The sequence below is a fragment of the Panthera uncia genome, chromosome B4 (assembly GCF_023721935.1).
Source record: "Panthera uncia isolate 11264 chromosome B4, Puncia_PCG_1.0, whole genome shotgun sequence".
NCBI lineage: Eukaryota > Metazoa > Chordata > Mammalia > Carnivora > Felidae > Panthera > Panthera uncia.
The window spans coordinates 19,627,593-19,640,783 of record NC_064809.1 but is presented as its reverse complement, the minus strand read 5'-3'; the positions used below and the strand labels follow the sequence as shown (position 1 = coordinate 19,640,783).

The 13,191-nt window shown below is 37.1% G+C and overlaps 1 protein-coding gene across 14 annotated transcripts in view; it reads right to left on the bottom strand.

Moving 5' to 3' along the window:
• MLLT10 (MLLT10 histone lysine methyltransferase DOT1L cofactor) overlaps window positions 1–13,191 on the bottom strand; it is a 235,295-nt gene that overhangs the window by 108,303 nt on the left and 113,801 nt on the right. The gene's annotated exons all lie outside the window — the stretch shown is intronic.

Below are 13,191 nucleotides of genomic sequence, written 5' to 3'. Positions count from 1 at the left end.
GGAACATAAAAATAGTTTCCCAAACCATTTCCTTTCCCTCAGTGGCCCAAGAGAAATGGAACAGAAATTCCAGGAGGACAAAGGGAAACCACAACCTTGATTAAAGACTTAAAGTAACAGATGTGCTATCTCAACACAAAAACCTTGCAAGGCCACTGGAAAAAAAAAAAAGGTGAACAGGAGCTAGAGACTTAACAATAGTAAATTACTGTCAACTGAGTTAGTTATTGCTCTCACAGTCAAGCTGCTACAGACTTAATCTATTACAAGGACTGATGGTACTTGCTAAGTTGTCCCGGACACTGCCAATGCCTTCTTTGCCATACCACTTATAACCAGAGGATCAAGTCAGTTCATGTGCATACTGCAAGGCCTCCTATAGAAGTCTGCAGCGCTTCCTCAGGACAATCTAAATCCCCTTGCCAAATGTCACACCAATAGGTATGCCAGGATTTAGTGTCTCTCTATCCTCTGATTTCCAAAGCTTTCGCTATGGGCTGTTGAGTCAGTAGCATCACTCTCAACACTCTTCCTTCGATGTTATCACACCTCTCCCACCAAGGCCAGGTGAAAACCACAATAAAATTCAGGGACCTGCTCAACAAGTGAAGTTATTTGGAACTATGTGAGATTTACAATGTCTGATCCCTCGTAGGTCTCTTGATACCCTACCCCACTATCAAAAAGGAGACTAGGCGTCTTGTTGAACTTTTTAGGTATTAAAGCCTCTATATGATTCATTGGCATTTTACTTGTTCCTTTATATCAGCTCTCCTGCAAATACGCATTCTTTGAGAGGAGCCCAAACCAACAGGCTGTGCTGGAATCTGTGCAGCAAGCTATATTCTCTACCTTTAGGGCCCCTCATTATGCATTTGACCTAGAAGTTTCTGTGACTGATGATTTTGCCATTTTCAATCTCTGGCAAAGCACGCGCACTGAGGTTTTAGACTTCTTGCTGTCCTGACACAGCTATCAGTGCACCGAACTATATGCACTTAAGAATGGTTAAGATAGGGGCGCCTGGGTGGCTCAGTCAGTTAAGCTTCTGACTTTGGCTCAGGTCATGATCTCACGGCTCATGGGTTCAAGCACTTCATCGGACTTTGCACTGACAGCGCAGAGCCTGCTTTGAATTCTCTGTCTCCCTCTCTCTCTCTGCTCCTCCCTCACTTGTGCTGTCTCACTCTTTCTCTCAAAAATGAACAAACATTAAAAAAACTGGAGTGCCTGGGTGGCGCAGTCAGTTAAGCATCAACTTTGGCTCGGGTAATATCTCATGGGTCATGAGTTCAAGCCCTGCTTTAGCTAAGCTGGAGCCCCACTTCAGACTCTGCACTCTCTCTCCCTCTCTCTGCCCCTCACCTCATGGGGTTCTCTCTCTGCCTCTCTCTCTCTCTCTCTCTCTCTCTCTCTCATGCTCTGTCCCCCCCCCAAAAAAAAAAATTAATTAAAAAAGAATTAGAGGATTGTTTAAAAAAACAAACTTAAAAAAAATCTTGAGATGCTTCACTAAAAAAAATGGTTCAGATAGTAAATATTACATGTATTTTTATCATAGTAAACAGAATTAGGAGTTAGAACTACTATGCAGAGAGAAATATAGGGCCCAAGGCATTATCATTATCATAGGAGAAGCAAAATAAGCTTGTACAGAGAAGTACAAGTGGCTGGAGAGCGACCCCAAACTGCTTTTATTAAAATGTTCTGTCTATATGCTACATACTTCTTTTCCATACATTCTCCCCTCTTAAATGAAATGCTATAACTAAAAGTTTGAGATCAATTTGTTTCTGATACTGCCTATTTGTGAAGTGAAAAACAACAACAACAAAAATCACTTGCTTTTAAGATACAGCTATTATGACACAAAAGATCTGATAAAACAGTAAGGTATTGTAAAACTACTTTGTACTAATTCTGTCACAAATTATCACTTGAGGTTAATACCCCCTTTAAAATTTTAACTGAATCAGGGGCGCCTGGGTGGCTCAGTCGGTTAGGCGTCCAACTTCAGCTCAGGTCTTGATCTCATGGTTCATGAGTTCGAGCCCTGCATCAGGCTCTGTGCTGACAGCTCGGAGCCTGGAGCCTGGAGCCTGCTTTGGAATCTGTGACTTCCCCTCTCTCTCTGTCCCCTCCCCAGCTCATGCTCCGTCTCTGTCTCTCAAAAAATAAATAAACGTTTCAAAAAAATTTTTTAGTAAAATAAAATTTTACGTGAACCAATGATAGCGTGAATCATCAGTGATAAAAATACCTCACATGATACAATAAGGTAGTAGCATATAAAATTAACATATAAAAATCTATAGTCTTTATACATACAGATGATAAAATTACACAAGTAGAAAACTCCTTTTAAAATAAGAAAAAATAAAATAGTAAGAAAGGGAATTTGGTGGCAGCATATAGCATACAGTTTCCCAATCTGAGTCCCCACATAAAAAGAAACAGCTTAAACAAGAAAACCAAAATCCGTGGACTAACATTTACAACAAAACCAACTGTTCAAAATATCGCCATGAACTCCAAAATACAAGCAGGTTGGGACAAAGCCCTAAAGACATGCATGGTAACAGTATTTGTGAGGGGAGAAGGAAGTAGCAAGTAAACCCCCAAATCAACAGTCTCCACTGGAAAGCACTGGGGGCCAATGTGAGAACAGCATCTGAGACAAGGGTTTTGTCCTTGCCAATACTGGACAAATGCAAGAGGCCTACGGAGAAGAAGGACTGATCTAAGTCTCAAATCACCCTTCCAGGCAGGGGTCCATTGTAAAACAGGGACACACGCCAAACAGAACTGGCTTCTAAGTACCATCCCCAGTAAAAGAATATGATATGATGATATTTTCTTTTAAAGGAGGTGATGCGCTGTGAACAACACACCCCTTATGTGGTAATTCTATCAAATATATTTAACCTGGATCTAATCAGGAGGTGTAAATAAATAAGAAAAATCCCTGGAGAAGGATAATCTGTGAAACAAATGGTCTGGACTCTTGAAAAATATCAATGTCAAAAAGGTAGAAAAGCCTGGAGACTGTTTTTAGATTATAGCAAATTAAAGAGAAATAACTAAATGCAATATCTGATACTTCACTCTATCCTGAGTCAATTTTTCAAATCAGCTATTAAAGTAAAGCTATTACTGGGACAAAAGGAGATATTTGGATATGGACTATGTATTAAATAGTGGTTATATTTCATAATTAATTATGTTTTATTTCCTAAGTATTTAATGTTATATCAAAGTATTATATTACACTAATACATTAAATATAATCAACAGGTGATCATTTATAACATTAATAATTAATGAATAATGTAATACATGACTTTCCACTACATTAATGTTATGTTTCTTAAGTAAGATAGTTACATTGCAGCAATGTAGAAGAATGTCCTTAGGAGATGCATGCCTATTTAGAGATGAAGTGTCACCATGTAAGCAATTAATTCTCAAATGGATACACAAGGTTTTTTAAATGTCTCTGTATTTTATACATATGTATAAAGATAAATCAAATGTGATGTAAAATGTCAACAATTGTTGAATCTAGGTTAAACCTACATACCTGTTCATTGTACTATTCATACAAAATTCTTGTAATATTAAAATCTTTTAAAATAGAAAGGTAAGGGGTACCTGGGTAGCTCAGTCAGTTGAGCATCTGACTTTGGCTCAGGTCGTGATCTCACATTCCATGAGTTCGAGCCCCACCTCTGGCTCTGTGCTGACAGCTCAGAGCCTGGAGCCTGCTTCTGATTCTGTGTCTCCCTCTCTCTCTGCCCTTCCCCTGCTCATGTTCATGCATGCTCTCTCTCACGCTCGCTCACTCTCTCGCTCTCTCTCCCTCTCAAAAATAAACATTTAAAAAACTTAAAGAAAAAATAGAAAGGTAAAAATAACCTGGTATATAAGTTATTTAAAAACAAACTAAACAATATTTAGGAAATAGTCTTAAAAAAAAAAAGCTAAATATAGTATAGCTATCATGGTTAACACCTACTGACTTTTCTTCCAGTCTTTTATAAATAAAATTATTAAGCAAAATTAGGAATATAATTTTTTTAATTAAAACAATTTTTAATTAAAGGGGTGCCTGGGTGGTTCAGTCAGTTAAGCATCTGACTTCAGCTCAGGTCATGATCTCACAGTTCCTGGGTTTGAGCCCCGCGTTGGGCTCTGTGCGGACAGCTCAGAGCCTGGAGCCTGCTTTGGATTCTGTGTCTCCCTCTCTGTCCCTATCCCTCCCCTGTCTTGTGCTGTCTTGAAAATAAATAAACATTTTTAAAAATTTATTTAAAAGTGTTTTTAACTAAAAAAAATTTAAGTGCATATTGCATCTTTTGTATATATACTGCATCTTTTACTCCTATTAAAAGGCCCTTCCCCCATTATTTGTCTTTTAAAATCATGGATTTTAAATATAATAATATTAATAATATTAACTAACACTTAAGATGCCTTTCAGTTTTCTGCACGGACAACCAGATTTCCAACTAGCACTTCTAAGACGTGCCAAGGCAGGGGTGGCACCTGGGTGGCCCAATCAACTGAGCATTGGACTTTGGCTCAGATCATGATCTCACAGTTGGTGGGTTCGAGCCCGACATTGGGCGCTGCGCTGATTGTGTGGGGCCTGCTTGGGATCCTCTGTTCCTCTCTCTCTGCCCTTCCTCACTCTCTCTCTCTCAAAAATAAGCAAATCCTAAAAAAAAAATTTTTTTAAGAAGTGCCAAGGCATTTTTACATGCATTAATTTACTTAATTTTTACAACAATCCTATGAGATTAAATACTAATATCACCTAGACACAATGAGAAACGTGAGGCACACATATCCCACTCCACACAAGTCATAACTTTTCATTTATTCTTGGCCATTTATATCATTTCTAAAAATTAGATGCTATAAGTAGCTAAATAGTGATAAATAACCATCTTACATATACACCTTAAAGTAATTATCTAATACTTATTTGGGGGAAAGAATATGAACTTTAAGCTCCTGACATGCCATATTTAACAGATTCTAACTAACTTATTTAAACCTATAAAATGGACACGTATATTACAGTGATCCTATGTCACAGTTTACTTGGCATCCTTTTTTCTTTCTTAGTGGTATGTATAAATCAGTGACAAGTCAAATTAGATGAAATACAGTAAACATCTTTTCAAAAAACTTCACCTATTTACTCAACACTCTCACTGCGTGTAGCTCCATTTCTGAAACATACAAAGGTCAAATGAACAGAGCACAAAAGTTTAAAAATATAAACTGAGCTTTCTCACTATTATGTTCCCAAATGTCTAACTTTGGACAAACTGTTTAATATCAATGAGACGCTCTACATTTTTAATTTGTTTTCCTAGGAAATGAGAATGGTGTCTGAAATTCAGTAGATGCTTCATAAACGTTTATCAATTAAACATGCATGTCCTTTTTTCTTCAACTATGAAAAAGGAAATTAAACTGGATAGTTTAACATAGATAATATATTGACAAATATTTGTATTATAATAGTAAAACAATTCCTTATAGCCACTTAATCTCCATAATGCTATGGTTTTTAGATAGCTGGAATATAACCCTAAACACCTAAAATGTATGTAAGCATTTGAGTCTTAATGTCTTGTGGAATCTCAACCTTACGAAAAATAATAACTCTATAGACTAAAGAACTTAGCCTTCAACCAATTCAATTAGTCACAAAAGCCCATTTCATGGACATGCCATTTAATTGATGCACACTGTATTAATGTTTGTCTTCAACATCTAAATTCAAGAAAAATTTCAAAAAGGTTATTCACACCGACTTGTAATTTTCACTTGTCATCCATCCTCTTTGACAAGGTATCTATCCCTTCTAAGCTACACACTCTTTATAAATCCCTTCTCCCAAACATTTACTAGGCTAAATAACAACCTCCTGAAACACTGTATAAGATTCATAAGGAAAAAAAAGGTTACCAAGATTCTTTGCACTAGCATTCTTTTTAGAACATGAAAAAACTTCACCATGTGTACTCATACAAAAGAAAAGTTTTGTAATATATCTGATTTATCTAACTTTTAAAGAAATGTGATTATTAAACCTCCAAGAAAAAGACAGGAAGATATATGAAAAATAATCCATAGACTTTGGGGTCAGGCATACTTGGTCTTAAATCCTGGCTCTGTCATTTACTAGTAGGTATCTCTTGTTTTTGTCTGCCCATGATTTTTCTTTAGGTAACTCTTCCCTACTCCATGTAAGACCTTCAACCACAGTATCCCAACAGCCCTGACCACAAGACCACAATTAGCCAAAATAAGGTTAATCCTAGGTAGACAAATCTCACAATTCCTGAACATCCTCAATTCCAATAGCATTCACTTAAATTCTCTCTTCTTCAATATGCGTATAATAACATCTTGTGCCAGAAATTACGAAGGGTCTACTATCCTATTTAACAAGTGAGCTGCCAGCTTCATGGATGCTGCAAGAAGACACCAGAGTCCTGGTTATACACAAAGGGCTTTATTACTCACAACAACAGGAGTAGCCAGAATGTCAGCATTTCCACGGGTTCCCCAAGTCCCAGTTTTAACACGATGACCTGAAAAGCGTCAAATGATGCTTGCACACATAGTGGGTTTCATTACAGGAGAGGAACTTTGGGCTTAGGAAACCCAATTCTGAACAGTAAGCAGGCCTACTGCCAAATACCCCAGAAAGAGATATTATCTCTGTATATTTTCCATGGCTATAAGCACATCTTCCCTTTGCTCTTGATGACGGTGCCTCCATTTTCCAAGACTGTTCATTTCGTAAACAACTCTGAAAAGATAACCTGGAACAAAGGCAGTCAAGGCCTCTATTCATAAGATGTGTGCGAATCTGAGAGACCCATGGAGACCTGTCTCGCAATAACTGATGTCAGAACGACCAGTGAAATATTAAACCACTATGATCTACACTTTCTCCATAACTTTGCATTGATTCACACTCTTACTTGTTCTTGGACCTCACTGAGTCTTCCAGACCCTTGCTCCAACATTTTGTCCAAATCTATGTGACCCTGTCCCCTAGTTTCACGTCCATCTATTTATCCAACTTGGATCCCATGACTCACTACTTTAAACACTTCTGACAACTCACTTGTTCCTTTTCCTTATATTTACACCCACTCTGCATAGCAATATCTCCCTTAGGATTCTGTCCATACCTATTTTCTCTGCTTCATTATCCAGGTGACGAAGTTAAGGATCTAAATGACTCTTTCCTTCCTCCTCCCACAATACAGGAAGACATAGTATTCTTCTTGTTCACTACTACACCTTAGTATCATGTATTCCTCCGGTTATTGCCCTATTTCTTCCCTCTTATTGACATCCAAAATTCTTTTAAAAGAGTTAAATACTCTATTTACATTTCCCCATATTTACTTTATTCATCTACCAACTTCAATTAGCTTCTCCTCTGACCATTACACTGAGACTGTCTCGAACTTCTTCAGCATTAAATTCAAAAGACATATACTTGCTTTATATTAGTTGATCTCTCAAATGCATCTAATTGCTGAGCACTAACTTTCTTAAAATATTCACATACCAGATCTCTCCTAATTTTCTTCCTGTATCTATGGCTACTTCCTTTATAGAATCCTCCCTTCCCCATTACTGATGAAAAACGAGAGAACGGGAGGGAAGCTCTAATTTACAGAATACCAACTAATTAATGGATATAAAATGAATTATGGAAAATTATTTTCTGTCAAACACTATTTCAGGTAGAAGCATCAATGGATGCTAAAACCTGTGAGTGAAAAATTTAATAGGAAACAGGGTATCTGCCTAATTCTCAAGGTGGAGTAGCCAGCCTCCAAGAATATCCCATGATCTTTGCCCATAGGTAGTATCCAAATACACTGAATAGGTTGCTCTGTGTAACCAACAGAATATCGCAAAAATGAAGTGTCTTAAAAGTGGTTAAAATGGCAAATGCTATTTTATATATATTTTACCACCAAAAAAAAAAGTTTAAAAAAAGTCATTCAACAAGGGGGGGTGGGAAGGCAACATGTAACATGCAAGGCTAGGTCACAAAAAAACTGCAGCTTTCAGGGTGCCTGGGTGGCTCAGTCAGTTAAGTGTCCGACTTCAGCTCAGGTCATGATCTAGCAGTTCCTGAGTTCAAGCCCCACATCGGGCTCTGTGCTGACAGCTCAGAGCCCGGAGCCTGCTCTGGATTCTGTGTCTCCTCTCTCTGCCCCTCCCCTGCTTGGGCTCACTCGCTCTCTCAAAAATAAACGTTTAAAAAAAAAAATCTGCAGCTTTCACCTTGCTCTTAGATCACTCACCCTGGGGAAAACTAGGTGCCCTGTCACACGGCACCTAAGCAGCCCTAATGAAATACCCACGCAGCCAGAAAGCGAGGTTCTTTACTCAGCCAGCACCAACGTGCTAGCCATGGGACTAAGCCACCTTGGAAGCACATCCTCCAGCCTGAATCAAGCTTCAAGCTACTGTATTCCTGCCAAAATCCTGACCGCAATCGGATGAGAGACCCTGAGCTAGAAAAACCCTAAGTCCAAATTCCAGACCCACAGAAACTGTGAGACAATAAATGTTTATTATAGTAAAGCTACTAAACTTTAGGGGAATTTATTGTGCTGCAATAGGTAACTGATTCAGATTTTGTTATGAGGCCTGGTACACTACCATCACAAAAAACCCTAAGATGGGGGAGTGGCATGGAATTAAGCAATGGGCAAAAGCTAAAAGGACTTTCAGGAGATTATGAGGAAAGACTAATGAATACTGAAGAGACTATTACTTGAAACCTTCTGGCCTTTCAGGAAGGCTGCTATCCAGAGCATAAAACAAAGTGAGAGAAATTTAATTGTATGTTAGACGAAAAGGGGTCCTTGTTATATAGAAGCTGAAAGTTTAACAACATTGTTGCCTGTGGTAACACAGAAAAGTAGAAAGTATATTTAATGAATTGGATGATTTAACTAAGGCGATTTTTTAAGTAGTATGTTGCAAGTGCAATCTGATTTTTTGTTTAAAAAAATAAAGGAATACAGAGATAAACTAAATCAGGAAAGGTTATTTGGTGGTCCTGAAAATTCATATACTATGCAAAAAGCAGACAATATAAAAGTAAGGAATGGCTTCCAGACAAAGATAAACAGTACCACCTTTTCATGAACAACTCAACTATATAGATGGCAATCTATGAGTATCAGTGTATAATGAAGAAAATTAATCAGCTGACTAGAAGTTGAGTATACAAAAATTAATGTCTACTTAAAATCGGTAACACACTTTTAAAAGGAAACCAATTTCTGAAGAGTAACAAGGTACTGAAGAGTACTCTCAGAAAACCATTCCAGGAAGAGTAAAACAAGGGTGTGACCATAAAATCCACTGTTAAGATCAAAGCAATGTCTCCAAGAACCTGAAACAGGGCTTCATGGTCATCAAGGTCATGAAAGACAAAGAATTAAGGAAATATTCCAGAATGAACAGACTGAAAAGCTGAGGAGACATGACAACTAAACGTGATCCTGGATTGGATTCTGACCCAGAAAAAGTTTCCCCCGTCAGTATGGAGGGTATCAGTGGGGGAAATTTGAATGGGATGTGCAGATTAGCTAATGGTTCTGTAAAAAATGTTAATTTACTGATTCTGATAATTGTACTATATAATCATGTAGGAAATCCCCCTTTTTATTAAAACGACACACTGAGTAGTACACTTAGGCTAAAGGGGTATTACGTTTCTAATTTATTCTCTAGTACCGCAGAAAAAGAATATACAGAGTGAAAAAGAGGGACAGCAAAGAGGGGAGGGGAGGGACGACATGATAAAGCTTAAAATGTCAACATTTTGAAAATTTGGGTGAGTGGTACAGAGAAATGTGTACTATTTTTCAACTTTTCTCAGAGTCTGAAATTATTGCAAAATCAGAAGTCAACAAAATTTTAATCCTTCTGGCTGGCTGCCCAACACCTCAGGATGAAGGATCAAACGAGCATCACTTATAAAATCCTCAGGAACTGGCCCCTTTTTAACCAAGTGGTCTCCTGTCACTCTTCAGCCCCACCAAACACACACCCCAGGCATTCTTAACTGCTGTTCCTGAAAAGACCTTGCCCTCTCTTAACTCTTTGCACATGTAGAAGCTTAAAGCTTTAACTTGAGTGGAAGATTTCCAAAAGGAAAGTACACAAAAAAGGAAAGGGGATGACAGGTAGCTCTCAATGCTGAAAACTTTTAAAAAGATACAGAAAAGTAATGACAACTCTGTGAATGAGAGTTTGTCCTCTGAGAGCCACAGAAGTAGCCCAGTTCTCTTCAAAGAAATGAGTATTCCTACAAAACGGTAAGTCAATATCTGTGGTTCACAAAACACTAACTGCAAACCTACCTCCCACAAACACCCAGCATACACTAACAATATTTATGTTGGCAAAAGCTCCTTTATCTATTGCCAATTGTTAATAACAGTAAAGTAGAGCAAGTAAGGGGGGTGGAGAACACTGCAGGAGATAATCCCTCACAGCTACAGTAGGGGACAGAACAATTTTCTAGAAAACTTACATGGAAATGAGCGCATTTCCACATAATACACTGTCACTAATGGTGACTTTGCTGCAAAGTATTGTTAAGTATAATACCACACTTTTAATACATCATGGATTAGTTAACATTAATGAGTAGGGAGAGGATGTGTCTGAGGATCATTTGAACTGCATTATCTCAATGCATTAAATAACCACAGATTTCTAAATAAAGACCTACAAATTAACTTTCAGAAAAAAATCCTTTCTGAAGCTGGGAACCTCACAATACAACCACATATTGCCATGTCTGATACCCCTTCTCCATTTCCTAACCTTGGCCCACAATCTCACTTCTGTAAACATAAAAATATTAGGCTTAAAAGAAAATTCTGTTTTATAATGAACATTAATAGTCTTAGAGGGTAGGGGCATCTGGGTGGCTCAGTCGGTTAAGCATCCGACTTCGGCTCAGGTCATGATCTCACGGTCCGTGAGTTCGAGCACCGCATCAGGCTCCGTGCTGACAGCTCAGAGCCTGGAGCCTGTTTCAGATTCTGTGTCTCCCTCTCTCTCTGACCCTCCCCTGTTCATGCTGTCTCTCCCTGTCTCAAAAATAAATAAACGTTAAAAAAAAAAAATTAAAAAAAAAATAGTCTTAGAGGGTATTCTTCTTAAACAATACTTAAAGATACAAACTGTGTAATGACTGAATTAAACCCCTCCTATACATAGTTTCAATTCATTTCAAACACGTACTTTTGTTCCTTTAAAAATACATATATATGCCAACTTTTCCATTTGTATGGAAACTGTCCTTTATTCAAAGTTGTAACTCACTATTAATTTTCCTTTCTCACAGTTAATATCTAACCAGTATTGATATATCTTGGGTCACACAGAAATTCTCTGAAAAGCAAAAACTATGCACTTTTTTATGTTCTCATAGTTACATAAAAAGGTAATTTATAGGGGCGCCTGGGTGGCTCAGTCGGTTGAGCGCCGACTTCGCTCAGGTCACGATCTCGCGGTGAGTTCGAGCCCCGCATCGGGCCCCTGTGCTGACAGCTCAGAGCCCAGAGCCTGTTTCAGATTCTGTGTCTCCCTCTCTCTGACCCTCCCCCATTCATGCTCTGTCTCTCTCTGTCTCAAAAATAAATAAACGTTAAAAAAAAAATTAAAAAAAAAAAAAAAAGGTAATTTATAAACTGTTGATTTCATTTTCAAATAAGGGATCTGGATAGCACAACAATCAGTATGAAATATTCTTTATGACCACTTAGTTATAACTTAATACAAAATACTTAAAATAGATTTTAAAACATGTACCAGTATGAAGGTAGATAAAAAAATTCGAAGGGAGAGTGACTCCAACATACCTCATGAATAAGACCAAAATTCAGCTCACAATATACAGTATTCTAAAATCAGAATGGATTGTGAGTGCTACCATTCAATGCAACATTTTATAACAGGGTAAGAATATACTAGATAAACCTACTAGATATTAAAATCTTAAAAGAGATAAAGAGGCATAGGGGATGACACAGTCTATAACACCCAGTCTTTACAGCTGTATTATCACTTAGCATCATACCATAATAAAAAAAAAGTCCCTTCCCAAATATTCCCAAGGCAAGCAACCACGTCCAACAATAAATGTATACTATGTGTACCTCCTAGCCTTTATAGATTATCAGAAAAACTATTACAAAATGAAATGTAGAAATGATTTTAAGTTTGACAACAAAATCAAGTTATACTAATCTTACATATGCCAGAAACAAACTGCAAATAGTATTCATATACTAATGAAAATACCAACTGCTAAAATTCATAGGTAAACAGTTTGACTAAATACAATGTTGTTAACCTAGTATTCAACTGTAAAAACACTCATAAAATGAAAATCTCATTCCTACAACAAAAAAGATAAATATAGTCATTAGCACTGTATTTATTAAACATTGTACTACATTTAATAACTGACCATTAAAAACAACCATGACGGGCATATATTAGGATAAACATGGTCATACCACAAACACTTCTTTAAACAAGATAATGCTCATGAAATGGCTGAAGAGAAGAATATCATCAGTAAGACTTCCCTCTTCACAATTTACAATGAGCCCTACCTATATCCCTCATTCGTGGATTAAAATAAGCTTACATAAAATCTCACAGCACTTCTTAGTAAAACTGCTAATTAAACCCAATCTGCCATTTTCCCATCAGTAATCCAAACAAGACAGCAAAATAGAACCCTATAATTGTCACTATCACAAAACCACCTCATTAAAGAAATCAAGATGAATATGTACACTTGCTGCCTATAAGGTCTATAAAACATATATATAAACCTAACAAATGCTATAAAGGCAAATATAAAGTTATAATTATTATTTCACTCATAACTGAAAACCCAAGTTCAAAATTAAAAATTTAAGCTTTAAAAATGTTTACCTTAAAAAAAGACACACACATAAATTCAAATCAAATCTGTTCCCAAATCCTAAGAATTTACAGACATGAAAAGGTTCCAAACTAGTTTATACCAAATGTTTAAGAGTAATATTACTTTCCGATTGAAGATGTCTTTTTTATCCTCACTTCATTAAAAACAAT